This window comes from Bos javanicus, chromosome 2 (genome assembly GCF_032452875.1).
Source record: "Bos javanicus breed banteng chromosome 2, ARS-OSU_banteng_1.0, whole genome shotgun sequence".
Taxonomy (NCBI): domain Eukaryota; kingdom Metazoa; phylum Chordata; class Mammalia; order Artiodactyla; family Bovidae; genus Bos; species Bos javanicus.
The window spans coordinates 119,217,545-119,238,606 of record NC_083869.1 but is presented as its reverse complement, the minus strand read 5'-3'; the positions used below and the strand labels follow the sequence as shown (position 1 = coordinate 119,238,606).

The 21,062-nt window shown below is 43.3% G+C and overlaps 1 protein-coding gene and 1 non-coding gene across 7 annotated transcripts in view; both read right to left on the bottom strand.

Moving 5' to 3' along the window:
* The window catches only part of ARMC9 (armadillo repeat containing 9), a 179,202-nt gene that overhangs the window by 40,535 nt on the left and 117,605 nt on the right, over nucleotides 1-21,062 (bottom strand). The window lies entirely within an intron of this gene.
* LOC133236454 (U6 spliceosomal RNA) lies at nucleotides 3,591-3,697 on the bottom strand. The gene has a single exon (XR_009732895.1). It is a non-coding gene; the product is annotated as a U6 spliceosomal RNA (small nuclear RNA).

Here is a 21,062-nt window from a genome sequence, read left to right as displayed (position 1 = left end):
GAGTTCCCGGCTTTACTTTTTGCCTTAGAGATTCTAGACTTGGCGTTGAAAAAGGCAGCAACCCAGAAATGAGAATGGGAAGACAAACGCTTGCCCTCTCTAGCCAAAGAACCAGCAAAGGGGGGTGCCCAGTGTGATGGGACTTTTAGACACTAAGCAGACACCGGAGCAAACGCTGCCACCCCTCCTGCCCAACCAACCCCCAAGCTCACCAGCAAAGGAGCCGAGACTTCTGCCCTCGCCTGGCTGTGATATCACTGTGTGGGGGGGTGATATCAGAGAAGGACAAGTAGGGAGGGGGAGTTCCAACCCTGCTGGGCGGTAATGAGCCACCCCCACATCCCAGCACCAGGGAGAGGAGAGACCCGGTGGAGAGCCTGGACTTCCACCCCAACTCGGCGGTAATGGGATGTCCCGTCCCCCAGCTGGGGATGGGGTCAGAGGAGCCCTGGTGAGACTCAAGATGTCCACCACTGTCTTGTTTCTCCACGCTCCTGCGGTGTCGGGGGGCCGTGTGGGGAGCAGTAACGCGCCGTTCCTATGGCAGAAGCCTCGTAGGGATGGAGAACTCCCACCCCCATTCTGCACTAACGAGGAGTCTCCTCCCCGCTCCCCCTCCACTGGGTCTCCACAGGGACCAGGGGCAGAATCTGGACTTTTACGCACTTCTAACAGTAATGAAGAGGAGCCCCTGCTCCCCTGCCAGAGCAGCGTCAGAAGAAGCCAGATAAAACAGAAGATTTACATAAGACAAAAGTTTCATCACATAGTATCCAAAATATTGGGGTTTAAATAAAAAAATCACTCATCATACCAGACATCAGAGTGTTCTCAAACTTAATTAAGAGAAAAACGATAGATGCCAATATCAGGATACAGAGATGTTAGAATTCTCTGAAAAAATTTTGAAGGATCCATCATAAAAATGCTTCAGTGAGCAGTCACAAGCACTTTGGAAACAAATGAAAGAAACCAAGTCTTGGGGCTTCCCTGGTGGTCCAGTGGCCAACGCTCCGAGCTCCCATTGCAGGGCACCTGGGTTTGAACTGCGTCCCACATGCTGCAGCTAAAAAGATCCTGAACACAGCAATAAAGACCGAAGATCCCATGTGCTGCTACTAAGACTCAGCGCAGCCAAATAAATAAATAAATATAAAGATTAAAACAACAATTAAAAAAAAGCCAGCACGTCTCAAGAACATAGAAAAGGAAGAACGAAGTAAACCCGGGGCAAGCAAAACGAAGGCAAGAATAGAGAGAAGAGCAGAAATCAATGAAAAGGAAAACAGAAAAACAAGAGAAAATTGGTGAAACTAAAAGCTGGCTCTGAAAAGATGAATATAATTGTCAAAACTCTAGTGAGACTGACAAAGGAAAAGAGACGTAAGTTACTGATATCAGGTATGAAATAGAAGCTATCACTACAGACCTGCAGACATCAAAAGGGGTGGGAGGGAAGTTCAAGAGAAGGGGGTATGTATATTTATGGCTGATTCACATTGTTGTATGGCAGAAACCAACACAACATTGTAAAGCAATTATCCTCCAATTAAAAATAAATTTTAAAAAAGGATAATAGGGACTACTATGAGCAACTGTATATAAATTTGACAATTTAGATAAGAAACACAAATTATTACACTCTCATAACTTGAGTAATCCTATAACTATTAAGAAAATTGAATTCATAATTTTAGAATCTCCCCCAAAGAAATCTCCAGGCCCACATGGTTTCACTGGAGAATTCTATCAAACTTTTGAAAAAAAAAGTAACATCACTTCATGGCAAATAGATGGGGAAACAATGGAAAGAGTGACAGGTTTTATTTTTATTTTTTAAACTTAATTATTTTAATTGGAAGCTAATTACAATATTGTAGTGGTTTTTGCCATGCATTGACATGAATCAGCCATGGGTGTACATGTGTTCCCCATTCTGAACCCCCCTCCCATCCCATCCCTCAGGGTCATCCCAGTGCACCAGCCCTGAGCACCGTCTCATGCATGGAACCTGGGCTGGTGATCTGTTTCACATATAATATACATGTTGCAATGCTATTCTCTCAAATCATCCCACCCTTGCCTTCTCCCACAGAGTCCAAAAGACTGTTCTTTACATCTGTGTTTCTTTTGCTGTCTTGTATATAGGGTCATTGTTACCATCTTTCTCAATTCCATATATATGCATTAGTATACTGTATTGGTGTTTTTCTTTCTGATTTACTTCACTGTGTATAGTAGATTTCAGTTTCATCCACCTCATTAGAACTGATTCAAATGTATTCTTTTTAATGGCTGAGTAATATTCCATTGTGTATATGTACCAACAGCTTTCTTTTTTTTTTTTTAATTTAATTTTATTTTTAAACTTTACATAATTGTATTAGTTTTGCCAAATATCAAAATGAATCCGCCACAGGTATACATGTGTTCCCCATCCTGAACCCTCCTCCCTCCCCATACCATCCCTCTGGGTCGTCCCAGTGCACTAGCCCCAAGCATCCAGTATCGTGCATCGAACCTGGACTGGCAACTCGTTTCTTATATGATATTTTACATGTTTCAATGTCATTCTCCCAAATCTTCCCACCCTCTCCCTCTCCCACAGAGTCCATAAGACTGTTCTATACATCAGTGTCTCTTTTGCTGTCTTGTACACCGGGTTATTGTTACCATCTTTCTAAATTCCATATATATGTGTTAGTATACTGTATTGGTGTTTTTCCTTCTGGCTTACTTCACTCTGTATAATAGGCTCCAGTTTCATCCACCTCATTAGAACTGATTCAAATGTATTCTTTTTAATGGCTGAGTAATACTCCATTGTGTGTATGTACCGTAGCTTTCTTATCCATTCATCTGCTGATGGACATCTAGGTTGCTTCCATGTCCTGGCTATTATAAACAGTGCTGTGATGAACATTGGGGTACACGTGTCTCTTTCAATTCTGGTTTCCTCAATGTGTATGCCCAGCAGTGGGATTGCTGGATCATAAGGCAGTTCTATTTCCAGTTTTTTAAGCAATCTCCACACTGTTCTCAAGAGTGGCTGTACTAGTTTGCATTCCCACTAACAGTGTAAGAGGGTTCCCTTTTCTCCACACCCTCTCCAGCATTTATTGTTTGTAGACTTTTTGATGGCAGCCATTTTGACTGGCGTGAGATGGTACCTCATTGTGGTTTTGATTTGCATTTCTCTGATAATGAGTGATGTTGAGTATCTTTTCATGTGTTTGTTAGCCATCTGTATGTCTTCTTTGGAGAAATGTTTGTTTAGTTCTTTGGGCCATTTTTTGATTGGGTCGTTTATTTTTCTGGAGTTGAGCTGCAGGAGCTGCTTGTATATTTTAGAGATTAATTCTTTGTCAGTTGTTTCCTTTGCTATTATTTTCTCCCATTCTGAAGGCTGTCTTTTCACCTTGCTTACAGTTTCCTTCACTGTGCAAAAGCTTTTAAGTTTAATTAGGTCCGATTTGTTTATTTTTGCTTTTATTTCCATTACTCTGGGAGGTGGGTCATAGAGGATCCTGCTGTGATTTATGTCAGAGAGTGTTTTGCCTATTTTTTCCTCTAGGAGTTTAATAGTTTCTAAAAATATGGAACACTTCACGAATTTGCATGTCATCTTTGTGCAGGGGCCATGCTAATCTTCTCTGTGTCATTCCAATTTTAGTATATGTGCTGCCGAAGTGAGGATGACAGATTTTATTTTCTTGGGGTCCAAAACCACTGCAGGTGGTGACTGCAGCCATGAAATTAAAAGATGCTTGCTCCTTGGAAGAAAAGCTATGACCAACCTAGAGAGTATATTAAAAAGCAGAGACATTACTTTGCCAACAAAGGTCCATCTAGTCAAAGCTATGGTTTTTCCAATAGTCATGTACGGATGTGAGAGTTGGACTACAAAGAAAGTTGAGCGCTGAAGAATTGATGCTTTTGAACTGTGGTGTTGGGGAAGACTCTTGAGAGTCCCTTGGACTGCAAGGAGATCAAACCAGTCAATCCTAAAAAAAATCAGTCCTAAATATTCATTGGAAGGACTGATGCTGAATCTGAAACTCCAATATTTTGGCCACCTAATGCAAATAACTGACTCCGTGGAAAAGACCCTGATGCTGGGAAAGATTGAGGGCAGGAGGAGAAGGGGACAACAGAGGATGAGATGATTGGATTGCATCACTGACTGGATGGACATGAGTTTGAGCAAGCTCTGGGAGTTGGTGATAGACAGGGAAGCCTGGCATGCTACAGTCCATGGCATCGCAAAGAGTCAGACAGGACTGAGCGACTGAACTGAACAGACCATCAATTCTACACAATGTTCTCCAGAAAATAGAAGAGGAAGAAATATTTCCTAATTCATTTTATGAAGCTAGCATTACCCTGGTACCAAAACTAGACAATGATAGTATCTTCATAAAAAGAAGTGTGTGGATGTATGCTCAGTCATGTCCAACTCTTTGTGACTCTGTGGACTGTAGTCTGCCAGGCTCCTCTCTGTCCATGGGATTTTCTAGGCAAGGATACTTGAGTGGGTTGCCATTTCCTTCTCCATGGGATCTTCCCAACACAGGGATCGAATTTGCAACCCCTGTGCCTCCTGCATTGGTAGGTAGATTCTTTACCACTTGAGCCACCTGGGAAGAAATACTTGGGTATAAATCTAACCAAATACGTATAGGACTTGTATGCTGAGAACTACAAAACACTAATGAAAGAAATCAAAAAAGTTTAAATAAATGGAAAGACAAATCTTATTCATGAATTAGAAACCCAACATAGAACTTCCCTGGTGGTCCAGTGATTTAAGAATCCGCCTTGCAATGCAGGGGATGCAGGTTTGATCCCTGGTTTGGGAACTAAGATCCTACATATGGAGGAGCAACTAAGCCCATGCCTGGCAACTACAGAGCCCAAGCGCTCTGGGACCTACACGCCACAGCTACAGAGTTCGTATGCATGACGCAACAAAGATCCCATCTGCTGCAGCTAAGAACTAACACAGCCAAATAAATAAATACATATTGAAAAAAGAAACCCAACACAGTTAAAATGTCAATTCTCCCCAAGTTGATATCTAAGTTTCATGTAGTTTCTATAAAAATCCCAGCAGGATTTTTCTGTAGATGGACCCAAGACTATTCTAAGATTTATATGGAAGGACAAAGGAAGTCAAATAGCTAAGATAATTTTGAAAAAGAAGAATAAGGGAGAGGAATCAGTCTCCGATTTTTCTGTAGATGGACCCAAGACTATTCTAAGATTTATATGGAAGGACAAAGGAAGTCAAATAGCTAAGATAATTTTGAAAAAGAAGAATAAGGGAGAGGAATCAGTCTCCTAGATTTCAGGACATTATTGTTGACAAAGAACACTGCCTGCCATTTCAGTAAACGAAGGATGTGTATGTACCTAGTTACTAAGCTCGATTTAACTCCTGTGAGCCCATGGACTGTAGCCCACCAGGCTCCTTTGTCCATGGGATTTCCCAGGCAAGAATACTGGAGTGGGTTGTCATTTCCTTCTCCAGGGGATCTTCTTGACCCAGGGATTGAACCCATGGCTCCAGCCGCATCTTCTGCATTGCAGGTGGATTCTTGACTACTGAGTCACCGGGGAAGCCATCAGTACTCATAGAGCTATCAGCCAGTGCAGCTGGTTCTACATAGTTAAGATGACTATCACAGGAGTAATTTCAATGAGTCCAGACACTTGCGTCTTCCCAGACACAGAAAAGCACTAAAATCATTAACTTGAGATGTCTAGTAAAACTCCTCCCTTATCTCTTTGGAACAATTCTTCAGAGCTGTCTGAGAGGCTGTCTCCTAGGCTATAGTCCTCAGTAAGGTCCCAAATAAAACATAACTCTTAACATTTAGGCTGTGCATTTTTTTTCCAGTTGACATGATGCATGTACTAGAATTACGATTGATAATCTTGATACTGGCAGAGAGAGAGACATACAGATCAACTGGACAGAACAGAGAACTTCAAAACAGACCTACACAAATATGTCCAACTGATTTTTGACAAAGATGCAAAAGTAACTCAACAGAGGAAGGACAATCTTTTCAATAAGGAGTGCTGGAGCAACTGGATATGCACAGGGAAAAAAATGAACCTTACACTAATTCTCACACCTTATAATATAACAAAATAACTCCAAATGGACCATGGACTTACATGTAAAACTATCAAATCATCAGAAAAAAAAACCAGAAGAAAATCTTTAGGATCTATGGCAAAGCAAAGAGTTCTTATACTTGAAGTACAAAAGGAAAATTTGATAAATGGGAGTTTTATTGAAATTTTAAAAGCTTTTGTTCTCTGAAAGACCCTGTTGAGAGGACAAAAAGAAAAGCTATAGACAGGGAGAAAATATTTGGAAACCACGTATCTGAAAAACGACTAGTATCTATATATAAGAACTCTCAAAATTCAACAGTAAGTTCCCCAAACAATCCAATTAGAAAATGGGCAAATATATGAAGAGACATTTCACTAAAGAGGACATGTGGATGACAAATAAGCACAAGAAAATGCTCAACATCATTCACCATTCAATTCAGTTTAGTTCAGTCGCTCAGTTGTGTCCGACTCTTTGTGACCCCATGAATGGCAGCATGCCAGGCCTCCCTGTCTATCACCATCTCCCAGAGTTCACTCAGACTCACATCCATCGAGTCGGTGACGCCATCCAGCCATCTCATCCTCTGTCATCCCCTTCTCCTCCTGCCCCCAATCCCTCCCAGCATCAGAGTCTTTTCCAATGAGTCAACTCTTTGCATGAGGTGGCCAAAGTACTGGAGTTTCAGCTTTAGCATCATTCCTTCCAAAGAAATCCCAGGGCTGGTCTCCTTCAGAATGGACTGGTTGGATCTCCTTGCAGTCCAAGGGACTCTCAAGAGTCTTCTCCAACACCACAGTTCAAAAGCATCAATTCTTCGGCGCTCAGCTTTCCTCACGGTCCAACTCTCACATCCATACACGACCACTGGAAAAACCATAGCCTTGACTAGATGGACCTTTGTTGGCAAAGTAATGTCTCTGCTTTTGAATATGCTATCTAGGTTGGTCATAACTTTTCTTCCAAGGACTAAGCGTCTTTTAATTGCATGGCTGCAGTCACCATCTGCAGTGATTTTGGAGCCCCCAAAAATAAAGTCTGACACTGTTTCCCCTGTTTCCCCATCTGTTTCCCATGAAGTGATTAGGAAAACCTAAATTAAAACCACAATAAGTCACTCCATACCTATCAGAATGGCTAAGTTAAAAAAGAGTAACAACATCAAATACTGGTGAGGATGCAGAGAAAGTAGATCTATTCCTAGCGGGAACACAGAACTGGTACAGCCACTCTGGAACACAGTCTGGCAGTTTCTTAAAAAGCTAAACATGCAACTACATACAACCCACAAGTGTGCTCTTAGGCATTTATCCTAGAGAAATGGAAACTTACTGTCACACAAAAATCTGCATATGAATGTTCACAGCAGCTTTATCTGTAAAAACCAAAACCTGGGAACAACAGACGTTCGGCCACAGGAGAATGTTAAACAAACTGTGGTCCAGCCACACTACGAGCTACTGACCACACACGCACCTGGATGAACCTCCAGTGAAATACGTTGTATGAAAAAAGCCAGTCTTTAGTGGTTACATACTATGTGACTCCATTTACATAACATTCTCGAAATGACAAAACTCTGGAAATGGAGAACAGGTTAGTGGTTGCCAGGGTTTAAGGAGTAAATGGGATGTGACTGTAAAAGGGATCTGGTGGTTATAGAAATCTTCTGGCTCTTGAATGCATCCGTGTTAATACCCTGGTGGTTGTTATACTGTAGTTTTGTATGATGTTAGCGGTGGATGGAACTGGGTAAAAGGTATACAAGATTTTTCTCTATCATTATGTGAATCTACAATGATCTGAAAAAAAAAAGTTTTCAAATATACAAAAAGAGGAGTTAAAAACCAAGTAATAGTATATATGATAATAATAATATATAGTAATAGTATATATATGATGGTGTTGGAGAAGACTCTTGAGAGTCCCTTGGACTGCAAGGAGATCAAACAAGTCCATCCTAAAGGAAATCAGTCCTTGGAAGGACTGATGTTGAAGTTGAAACTTCAATTCTTTGGCCACCTGATGTAAAGAACTGACTCATTTGAAAAGACCCTGATGCTGGGAAAGATTGAGGCAGGAGGAGAAGGGGAAGACAGAGGATGAGATGGTTGGATGGCATCACTGACTCCATGGACATGAGTTTGAGTAAACTCTGGGAGTTGGTGATGGACAGGGAGGCCTGGCGTGCTGCAGTCCATGGGGTCACAAAGAGTTGGACACGACTGAGTGACTGAACTGAACAGAGTATATATGAACTGTCCCCAGCCTGCGTCTAATCAAATGCCAGCTGGCACTGGGGAAGCTGTGGTACTCTCCTCCATTCCCTGCCAGCACTTCGGAGACCACACTGTCCTTTGTAGGTTAAATTATGAAGATCCATACAAGACAGACCAGGGACTTACCCTGTGGTCCAGTCGTTAAGACTCCATGCTCCCAATGCAGGGGGCACAGGTTCGATTCCTGATCAGGGAACTAGAGCCCACGTGCTGCAAGTAAGACCCGGGGCAGTCGAATAAATACATGAATTAAAATAAGCTATAAACAAATAAATAATACGAAACTGACCATCTCGTCACCTGACTGAGGTAGAATCCAAGGAAAGAATGTGTCCGTGTGAGGGGAGCTGGCCTGCTGTGAAGTGAGGCCAGAGGAAGGAAGAGGCCCTGGAGGGGCAGCAGGCCCAAGACCCGGCACTCTCAGGGCAGAGGGCTGCCCCAGGCCGGCATGTCTGGGTGACAAGGGTCCCTGACATCCTCAAGCCAGGCCTTCTCCTGAATCTTCACCCACTCAACCACGTGGAATTTGCTTCCTCTAAAACTTGCCAACAGGAAGAGGAAGCTCTGCTCTGCAAACCTAAGTACCCGTCCTTATTTCCAAGCTGATTCCTAACCATTTTGGTGAATGTGATTTATCTGAGTCAGTTTCGAAAAGATGCCAAAGCCCCCGGTTCCCATGGGGACTGCCTTTGAGGGGTTGGGGCAGAGAGGCTGTTCCAGGGCGCACTCCTGTCTCCACAGGTCTCTTCACCACACAGTCAGTCAGCGCCACCTGCCACCACTAGATCCTGTCACCCCGGGGTGGGGCAGGGGAGGCTGTCTTAGGAAAAGGGGATTCGACTTATCCTATGTGGCCCCCAGAGCAGACCAGAACCAGCAGACTCAGGAAGGTTCCAGTCCACCCGGGAGCGTGTCCTCGCCCTCCGCGCTGTCTTACTTGCTGCGGGGGCTGCTGAGGAAACACTACCCACTCCAGCTTACATGCGAGCATGGAGGAAGCCACCGTGCACTTCCACATCACTCCACCTCAGCTCTCACAAGGACTCCGTGGGGGTTCCTTTCACGACACCTGCTTTGTGTGATGTGGAACCTGAGCTGGAGAGGCGTGACAAGCCCACAGGGAGAGCCTGGCCTGGAGGGGGAGGTCTGGACTCTAAGCTCAGGGCAGTCCCCTTCCACCCAGAACTTTCTGACTCAAGACCTGGGGCCCTGCAGAGAAGCCTGTTTTCAGGGAGGCGCAGGCTGGACCTTAGTGCCTGGTGGAGATTGAGCACAATGGGGCAGAGAGAGGGGAGAGGAGAGCCAAGGGCTGGATCCGCACCCCCTACCCCCCCATTCCTCTCCCAATCCCCCCACCCCACCCCTGCCCCGTCTCGTCCTCTCTCTTTCCATCCATCCTGTCTCATCGTGGATGGAGAACCCATTCTTGACTGAACTGGAACACCAGGTTCATGGTCATTCAGCCGCTTGTCCTGATCATTCTCCACACAAGGGCTACTGCCTTCTTTTGCTGTTCACCTGAGTTGGCAGCTCTGCCAAGTGTGGTGTACCCGCCATCCTGAAATTTCACTCGGGGTTCCTTAAAGGTAATGCTATGTGAGGCCCTACCCGAGGTCAGGTCTGGGACAGCCAGGTAAGGTTTTACTGCTGCCCGGGCTTCGAGTTTAGCTTTACTTAAAACACCAGCATCTTGGTGATCAAATATTGTGTACATTATATGACTATTTTAGGAAAATGATTGCTCTTTGTGGACGACAGCACTGGGCTCTGTGGTCAGAGTGAGTGGCTAAGGGTGCTGGGCGGTGGAGTAGGATTTCATTTCTTTTCTAGGGAATGAAGCCGTGGAGGCACCAGCTGGCAATAGGCATGTGAATCACAGTTTCACAGAGGTATTGGTGATACACCACTTCCCTGCCAGGATGAAATAGGAGACCTTAAGAAACAAAACAAATGTCCACATTCCATTTCAATGAAAAATAAAAGGTCAATGGCTAAGCTTAATCAACACCAGCAAAAGTATTTCTCTACTCTGGACAACAAGTACGTATGTAAGACACTCACTTGCAAATACACAAATCAACAAACATATTCTCAATCATAAGTTAAAGCCTGACTTACTAGCTTCTTGTTGATGTTTGACAGAAAACAGTAAAATTGTGTAAAGCGATTATTTTTCTTAAAAAATAAATTAATTAAAAAACAAATTAGTAAGAGATTCACTGAGATATTCAATTTTTTTTTAAAAAAAGCAAATTGATGCTTTTTAAAAAAAAATAAAAGTACTTCATAGTTAAATTCATTGATAACTGATAAACTTTGGAAAACACAGGACAGCTTCTGCATTGGCTCCCTAATATATACGACTCTGTAATAGAAGTGGACTTAAGTCACAGTGTCATATGCAAGTGTGGGGCCCGAGAAAGAACCAGGGTACCTCAGCCAGCCTGCTTCCACCTGGAGACTTTGCTTCTTCCGCCACAGTTTTTCTACTGCCAACATACAGGCAAATACACTGGGTGCTTTCAAGAATATCATGTTAGTGTAAGATGCAGAAATGTAAGAAAATGGATGTGAAAGTCATTATTAAATGAATAGCTAGCTCCTGGTTAAGAGAGTTAGCAGTGAGGCTCTGATTAGACCTGATTCTTATCAGTGCCTGAGCTTCTCCCTCCAGCAAATGAGATCATTTAAAGTCCTGCCCCTTTAAAATCAGGACTTACTGATTAAGGAAATTTCTTAAGCTTTCCATATACTGTATAGACATAAAGAAGTCACTGTCATGGTTTTTCTAAGAAACACACTGATATCAGCAAAAAGGAAACGGAGGCGTTGTCAAGACTCCTGAAACGTAAAGACAGAAGGAAAGGGGCTGTACTCAATGAGCTGGAAGGTGCTATTAGACAGAGTTGTTGCTGTTGAGTCCCTGAGTCTATTCTCTGCGACCCCACGGACTGCAGCCTCCCAGGCTCCTCAGTGCATAGAATTTCCCAGGCAAGAATACTGGAGTGGGTTGCCATTTCCTTCTCCAGGGGATCTTCCCGATCCAGGGATAGAACCTGCATCTCCTCATTGGCAGGCAGATTTTTTACCACTGAGCCACCAGGAAGCCCTTTAACTTCAATACTATTGAGGCAAGAGCTTAATTCAATACTTGTCTGTTTCCAGCAACACTTGGGAAACCAGATGCAGAGGGAGGTTCGGAAAGGCAGAGGAAATCACGAGATGTGGTGGGAAACGCAAAGAGAGAGCCCATAAGACTGATGCCTGCTGAAAGCAGGGCACTGGGTCCACCTGTGTTGGGGCCGAGTGGGTGGAACCACCGAGGACGTGTCAGAATTTTCTGAAATGGGCACACCTAGGAGACACTCAGGGATGACCTCACAGCGTCAGCCTTCTCTCTGAAACAGGTGAGACTACTTTCCACCATTTCCCCCCGATTGAAGTGGGTTTCATTTGTGTAGAAACAGTACCAGCCACACTGCTGGCTTCCCCCGGCTGCTTGTGAATTCCAAACGACGCATATTTTGCAATCTACTCTGTGAAGTAAGCAGGTGATGGATAAGGAGCACTTGGAGAATAAATGCCTCATTAGGGTGGGTTTTAAATACCATTGTCGGGAGGAATTTTACTAACATTACTGGTCTTTATGTACTTGGGCAGAATGCATCAGATTACTAAAGGGAGAGCCCAAGGATAACTGATCACGTCAAGAAATTAAGAATGCCTCAATAAAAAAGGCACTTGAGCTGAGATGAATTTAGATGCTCTAATACGAAGCTTCCCCATAGTGGCTCGGTGATCTTATGACACTACAAGATTCTTAACTGAAGGCTTTAGATACATAATACTCCAGACAAACCAGATTCTAAGCAGTTGGCCTGAAAGCAAAACTAAGGTTGACCACTAAATGCATTTGAAAACTCAGATTCTTGCAGATACAATGCAGAGCGCAGAATGTATTCAAGTGGTTTTACATATGACAAGCGAAAGTATCGAGTGTGTTTTCCACTTGAAATAATTATAGGACTTCTAGCAGCAGTTTAAACTTGAGATACCTTCTCAGAACCCTGAATTGGAAATCTTGCTCTTTGTAAAAATAAGGAAAAAACACTCCACATGGGAGAGAAAGGGTGGACCAAGGTGACCAGGTAGGCAGTATAATCAACCTATTTCCCCTAGCAGAATGGATTTTTTTCCAATTTTGCAGCTTTATTTTACGTGTGTGCCAGGACTGCGGATGCAAGGAGGTTCTGAGCCCTGGAGGACTCGTTTTGTGGCTGAGCTGTTCTAAACAGCAACTTCCCATCCACAAAATGACATTCCTGGGGGGCAATGACAGCTGGTTTGACAACCAGCCCAGTTCATTAACTAACCACATTATAGGAACCAGATAATCCGTAACACCCTTCACTTCCTTGATTCTTCTAGTCCAAGGCTTTAGCTGCCTAATGTGCTTGCTTAAACATCCCTGAAGTCTACGTGAAAATGACAAGACACGTGGAAATGACAGTCATGTTGCTCTGAGAGAAAGTGAAAAAGAAAATGAAAGTGTTAGTCCTGCAGTCGAGTCCGACTTTTTGCAATCCCACGGACTGCAGCCCACCAGGCTCCACTGTCCATGGGATTCTCAAGGCAAGAATACTGGAGTGGGTTGCCATTTCCTTCTCCAGGAGACTCATTCCAACCCAGGGATCAAACCCGTGTCTTCTGTGTCTCCTGCATCGCAGGTAGATACTTTACCGCTGAGCCACAGAAGCCGAGAGAGAGGCTGAGCTTACAAAAATATGTGAACACAGAGAATCAGAGGCGACTGGGAGGATCAACACCTCTGGAAGTGAAAGACAGTAGAAAGATTTGGTGGGACAGAGAAAGGGAGCCACCATCACAGCAGTGTCTAGACACCGTGCTGAAGGCAGACAAGAGGACTCAGGTAACTGAGTTCCTTCTTTAATTTTAAAAAATTAATTATTTTTAAATTTTTGGCTGTGCTGGGGCTTCGTTGCTTTGCAAGGGCCTTCTCAAGTTGCAGAGAGTGAGGGCACTCTTTCTCTAGTTGCAGAGAGCGGGAGTTGTGGTACATGGACTTCTCACTGTGGTTGCTTCTCTTGTAGCGGAGCACAGGCTCCAACCACTTGGGCTTCAGTGGTTGTGGTACCCAGGCTCAGTAGCTGTGGCGCACAGGCTTAGTTGCTCCTGTGAGGCACGTAGAATCTTCCCAGACCAGAGATGGAACCTGTATCCCCTGCACTGGCAGGCAGTTTCGTATCCACTGCACCATGAGGGAAGTCCTGAGTTCCTTCTAAACAGGAGTCGCTGAGTGTGCTCAAGAGATGCGGGGGTGGACCTGGCACTTGGGGAATCAAAACATCTCGAGTCTGGGTGTGTCCCTCCTCAATCCTGAGTGACTAGGGAGGGGCTAGCTAATAAGCAGAAACCACCACCCCAGATATGGAAACGTATCTGACACAATGAAGGTACACGAGCAAGCAAAGTCACAGGGAAAAACTCTTATTCTATAAACCATGTCAAGTTCTGAGATAATGTTTAGATGAACTCCAAAGTCCTCAAAGAACTAGATGAAGGAGATTTGAAAAGTAAGGATTTGTCATTATTTCTCAAGCTCCCTCGGTAGGGAGGATGTGTTTGTGGCGGGGTTGATTAGGAATCTGAATTTGGTATTTTAGGAAAAACAGGGAAATTTAGGAAGAGTTAAGAAAATTTTTCACAGGCTGGCTGTTACGAGAAGTTTGCTCTGGGAACGGCGTCCCTCCCCTCCTTTCACCCACTGAGGGTATCCAACCCCTTCTTCCCCATTCTCCACCCCCAGCTCCATCCTGGCCACCCACCGACAGGCTCCAGCCCTGGCCAGGCACCGCACCAGGGACTTCCACTCTAGCAGACGATACTGAAATGTCAAAACTGACTAACAAGCTCTGAGTCTGTGCCAGTAGTTCACATGGATCATTTCATTCGATCCTCCCAACCACCTGATGAAATGGATATTTATAGCTGTACTACAGGTGAGAACACCGAGGCCTGGGGTGCTGAACCGTGTGCCCCTGGCCACATAGCTGGTGAGAGGAGGGGCTGGGCTCAAACCCTGGCAGGCTGATTATGGAGCCACTTTCTCTGTATTGAGATTCAAACACTTGCTATTTTCCCATTAAGTATTTGTCATTTCCAGGGTCTGTTGGGGCTACAGAGAGGCTTCTGTGCTTGGCTCCTCTTACCTTGGACTTGAAATGAGGACACGGGCAGCACATACGATCAAATGCACCCATGAAAGGAGACAAGAACGTGATTCAAGACCCCAGGGGCTGTAACAGTGAGATATCAGCAGATCAAGAGAGTGTCCTAGCCTTGGCTTTAACATGTCCCCTTACCCACCCCCCACCCCCAGCTTTTCTGGATTATACTTACTCCGCATAGCTCCAGAAGGCACAAGTGGATATTATACAGACACAAAGGAAGAAATGGAAACTATCCATTTTGTGTGTTCATTGTGTGCCACAGACTAATTCACTGATCTCAACAATTCAGTAGTAATTATCTTTATCTTTACAGATGAAGAAACAAAGCTAGTAATGAGAGAGAAAATATAAACCTTGACTAGGGTCTCAATGGAGTGGACCTTTGAATACCACCGTTAGCAACTTAATTTTCTTAGGTGATACGGGGCATGGGAATGTTTTTAAGAAGGAATCGAGTGAAAGCAAAAATGGGTTCAGCCACCTTGGAGAGCAACGTGGCAGTATCTATTGGTAATAAAGACAAGACCCTTGTGCAGGGGTTAAGAGAATGAACTAGGGTGGCACATCTTGGTATGAACAAATCTCTAACATGTAATGTTGAATGAAAAAAAAGCAAGTTGGTAAATGATTCATAGAGCATTATGCCATTTATGTAAAACTGAAAACCACAAAACAATAGTGTACACGGTTAAGGGAGACATAAAGATATTATAGAAGCACAGAATGCCCATGGAATGTTACACACCAGGTTCCGAAAGGTGGTTAACTCTGGGGAAGGTGGGAGAGGAGAGCAGGGAAGAGATGGAGCCACAGCGGTCAGGTTAGTTTCTGGACTTTCTGGTAAGTTGAAAATGCTCCAAAATTTAAGAACAAAGTGATCATGGCCCTGCGTGATCCAGGCCCTGTTCTGGGAAGATGGTCTGGTGGCCACATGCAGGAAAGGCTGGGGAGGGAGGAGACTGAGGCTTAAGTCAGGATGTGGAGCAGAAAAAGGAAATGAAGGGGAAGATGAAAGTGACTTTTAGAACCATGAGCCATAGTGTCTGGAGGATGATGGCAAAGGATGAGGGAGAAGGAAAAACCAGATTCCGGAGCCACTGAAAGAGTACAGGTACCTGGACAAGTGGGCAATTTAAGAATGTCAGTTTTTGTGAATGTCCACATTTGATTTTTGGGCTTTGCTGGTGGCTCAGATGGTAAAGAATCTTCCTGCAATGCCGGAGACCCATGTTTGATATGTGGATCAGGAAGATCCCTGGAGAAAAAAATGGCAACCCACTCTAGTATTCTTGCCTGGAGAATTCCATGGACAGAGGAGCCTGGCAGGCTACAGCACAAAGAATCAGATGTGACTGAGTGACTAATACTTAATACACTTGATTTAGAGCCACTTATTGACCACACATGTTAGACACTAGACAGTTGGCTCATTTAGAGAAACTGAATCTTGTATACGGCAGAGTCTGGACCTCAATGAGGGTCCCTGATTCTAAGATGAATGATGTTCGGTTAAGCCCAGATGCCACTTCAGCCAAGAAATTCACAAGGTCCACAGGCTACCTGGTCCCAGTGCCTCAAAGCTCAGTTCAAGGACACAGACACCAAGCCCTGTTAATGACTTATTGTATTCAGTTGGCAACTGCAGTTCTCATTGTGATGCAGTCAATGGGTACTCTGAGTGACCCTTTAACACAAGATGAGTGCTAATGTCACTTTTCACTTAATGTTTTCCAGCAACTTCCCTCTTCTCAGAAAAAGAGCTAATGTCCTTAAATACATTACCATGTGTAAAACAGATAGCTAATGATGGGAAGCTGCTGTATAGCACAGGGGGCTCAGCTCGATGCTCTGTGATGAGATAGAGGGGTGGGATGGAGAGAGTGGGAAGGAGGCTTAAGGGGGAGGGGAATACATATATATACTTAAGGCTGATTCACGTTGTTGTAGGCAGAAACCAACACAACATAAAGCAATTATCCTACAGTTAAAAATAAAAAATTTTTAAAAAGAGCTAATGTCCTTCTCAAGGATCCAGGTGATCTGACCCCATCCTCTGACTCTGTATCCTATTCCCTCCCCATTTCTTGTGGGTCCCCAGGAGGTTTTGACCTTGACATTCGCTGTCCCCAGGGTCTACCTTGGGGCTTCTCCCTCAAGTCCTTCTTACTTTTATTGTTCTTTGAGGCACCTCCACCGCTTGAAAAAGTAAGGAAATATTACATTTCTATTTCCTTATTTGTCTAAGGTCTGCTTTCTCCTGATAAGGTATCTATTTTGCTTACTGCCACGCCCGGACAGCTTCTGGTAAAGGAAAATGAGTAGGTCAGGCAATTCCCCTCTACACACATCAAGCACAAAATGTGACAAATTTATTAAAAACGATCATTTCAGGACACTGGAAAATGACCAGTGGCAGATCACAACTGCTCACTGGGGAAGTGCTACTGCACGTGGGGCAAGTGTGGCGTTTTGCTGGGAAAGTTCCTGTCTATTTCAGGCAGTGAAAATCCACAGCTTTATTAACTGAGGGTGTGGACTTGGGGGAGGGCAAGTAAGAAACCAGCTAGAAGCTGAAGAGGGATTCCCAGAAGCAAGGGAGCCACAGAAGGCCTGCGATGATAAAACCTCCAAGCGTCCCCAACGGACTGTTAACTACAGATGTGTGCAGAAAACCCAGGGAGCTCAGAGAAAATTAAAAGCTTGGGGGAACTTGGAAACTTTCTAGACTTTTAAATGAATTCTTCAACCTACAGGTAACTCAAGTCACAGAAGATGGTCACTTGAGATGGGTAAACATAATCTTTACCCAAATCTCTCACTGACAGTGAAACTATGCAGGGAGACCCATATGTCAGGGAAGGTAATAAGCAGAGACACCACGAGCTGCATGCCACAGGGGGAGAGGTTACACAGAGACCAGCCAAGGTAAATGATTACTCAACAACTCTCAAGAAAGCAACACATAAGCCAGAATCTTTGCAACGTATTATCTGCAATGCCTGGTTTTCAACCAAAGGCATTATCAGACGTGGCCCAAGAAACAGAAAAAATGTGACTTGCGCTCAGGAAATATTGAGTAGCCAAGAACTAACTTTGAGTGGGCCCAGATGTTGGATTTAGCAGACAAAGATTTCAAAATAGCTATTATGAAAACGTCTACAGAATTAAAGGAAAATGAGCTCAAGAGCTGAAGAAAAAGATACTAAAAATAAGTGAAAAACAGGGAAGTGGACCCTGTAAAAAGGAATCAGATGGGGGTTCTAGAGCTGAGAAGTATAATAACTGAAATGAAAAATTCAGTGGATGGGTACAACAGTAGATATGAACTGACAGAAGAATCAGTCAGTTGGAAAATGGAGCAACACAAAGTATCTGGCTTAAAGAACAGAGAGAAAAAACACTGAAGAAAATAAAGAAAGCCTGAGAGGTCTGTCACATAATATCAAGTATTCTCATACTTGTGTAATTGCATCTCTAGGAAGAGAGGAGAGAAAGAAAGGGGCAGAAGAAATACCTGAATAGATAATGGTTGAACTCTTCCCAAATTCGGTGAAAAACTGTAACTTACAGATCCAAGACGACTTCCCTGGTGGCTCAGACGGTAAAGAATCTGAGAATCTGCCTGCAGTGCAGGAGACCCAGGTTCGATCCCTGGGTCAGGAAGATCCCCTGGAGAAGGGAATGGCTACCCACTCCAGTATTCTTACTTGGAGAATTCCAAGGACAGAGGAGCCTGGCGGCAGGGTATAGTCCATGGGGGTGGCAAAGAATTGAACGCCACTGAGAGACTTTAACTTCCACTTTTTATAGACACAATGAATCCTAAAGAGGATAAATACAAAGAAGACTACATCCAAACACATCATCATCAAACTGCTGAGAGCCAAAATTGAAGAAAAGAATCTTAAGTTCCAGCAAGGGCAAAACAAGCACTTTCAGGGAAAGAATGATAAAAGGTACCATTAATAGCTGGCTTCTCATCAAAGACAAAGGAAGCCAGAGACAACGACATATTCAAAGCGAGAAAAAACATACCCAGTGTAACTGTCCTTCAAAAATGAAGGTGAGATAAAGACAATTCCAGATTTTAAAAACTAAGAGAATATAACAGACTTGAGTTACAGAAATGCTACAGGCAGTGCTTCAGGCAAAAGAGAAACAGCGTCAGATGGTAACTTCACAGGAAGGAACGAAGGACACTGAAAATGCTAAACACGTGGACAGGCACAGAGATGGACGCTTTCCCCCGAATTTCTTTAGAAGATTCATGACGACTGAAAGCAAAGACTCACAATACTGGGTTGATAATAAATATAGAGGTAGTATATGCAGCAACAAGAGCACGAAAGAGGAACAGAAATAGAGCTGTACTGGTGCAAAGTTCTATTTTACCAGAAACAAATCAGTATTAACTCAAAGAAGATTGTGCTAAGCTGTATACTGAAATCCCTAGAACCAACTCAGAAAGAAAAAGGAAAATATGGCTAAAAAGCTAACAGAGTAATTAAAACGGTACACTAAACAATACTTGTGCAATACAAAATAGGGTAAGACATGTATTTGTTTAAAACAAAGGAAGGGAGGAAAAAGAGGAACAAAGATCGCATAAATAGAAAACAGCAACTAGCAGAATTAAACCCAACCATGCCAATAATTACATTAAATATGAATAAATATTAAATAAAACAATTTTGAAAAAGAACAATGTTGGAGAACTCATATTTAAAAACCTATTATGAAGTTAAATACAATAATTAAGATCATGTGGTACTAGCACAAAGATAGACATGTAGGTCAAGTGAACAAAAATTAGAATCCAGAAATAAATGCTTACATTTATGGCCATTTTTTTTTTTAAAGAGTTTCAATTTGACAAAGTAATTCAATGGGTCAAAGCGTAGTCTTTTCAACAAACTCTATTGGGATAACTGGATATTCATATGTAAAAAGATAAATTTAGATCTTTGCCTGAAATCATATATAGAAATTAACTACAAATGGTCCTACATCTAAATGTAAGAGCTAAAGTTATGAAACTCTTAGGGAAACATGGGAGAAAATCTTTGCAATATTAGTTTAGGCCAATAGTTTTCAACTGGAGGTGATTTTGCCTCCTGGGGACATTTAGCAACGTCTGTAAACATTTTTGGTTGTCACTACTTTGGAGTGGGGTGACTAATTCTGGCACCTACTAGCCTGAGATGCTGTTAAATATCCTACAACACACAGGATAGTCTCTACAACAAAGAATTATCTGGCCCCAAATGTCAGTAGTGCCCAAAGTTGATAAACGTTGGGTTGGGCAAAGAGTTCTTAGATACAACAACGAAAGCACAAACCATGAAAGAAAAAAAAAAAGGTAGGTAAATCAGACTTCATCAAAATAAAAAACTTGGGTACTTCAAAAGATGCCATTATGAAAATGAAAGACAAGTCACACTTTGGGAGAATATATTTACAAGTCATATACATGGGGAAACAATGGAAACAGTGACAGATTTTCTTGGGCTTCAAAATCACTGTGGATGGTGCAGTCATAAAATTAAAAGATGTTTGCTCCTTGGAAGAAAAGCAATGACCAACCTAGACAGCATATTAAAAAGCAGAGACATTACCTTGCCTTCAAAGGCCGGTATAGTCAAAGCTATGGTTTTTCTAGTAGTCATGTATGGATGTGAGAGCTGGACAATGAAAAAGGCTGAGTGCCTTTGAACTGCAGTGTTGGAGAAGACTATTGAGAGTCCCTTGGGTTGAAAGGAGATCAAACCGTGAATCCTAAAGGAAATCAGTCCTGAATATTCACTGGAAGGACTGATGCTGAAGCTCTAATACTTTGGCCACTTGATTTGGAGAGCTGATTCATTGGAAAAGACCCTGATGCTGAGAAAGATTGAAGGCAGAAGGAGAAGGGGACAACGGAGGATGAAATAGTTGGATGGCATCACTGACTCAATGGACATGAGTTTGAGCAAACTCCAGGAGATAGAGAAGGACAGGGAAGGCTGGCATGCTGCAGTCCATGGAGTCTCAAAGAGTAAGACATGTCTTAATGACTGAACAACAAATGATATGTTGAATTCCTAACCCCCAGTACCTCAGAATGTGACCTTAATTGGAAATAGGTTTGTTGTAGATGTAATTAGCTATGATGAGGTCATACTGCAGTAGGGTGTGCCCCTAATTCAATGTGACTGGCGCCCTTATAAAATGATGTGAAGACACACAGGTGAGAAATACACCTGCAAGTCAAGGAATGCTAAGGACCTCCAGCAACACCTGGAGCTAAGAAGGCATGGAACAGGCTCCCCCAGAGAGAGTGTGGCCCTGCTGACACCTTAATTTTGGACTCCTAGGTTCCAGAGCTGTGAGAAAACACCTTTCTGTTGTTTGAAGCCAACCAGTTTG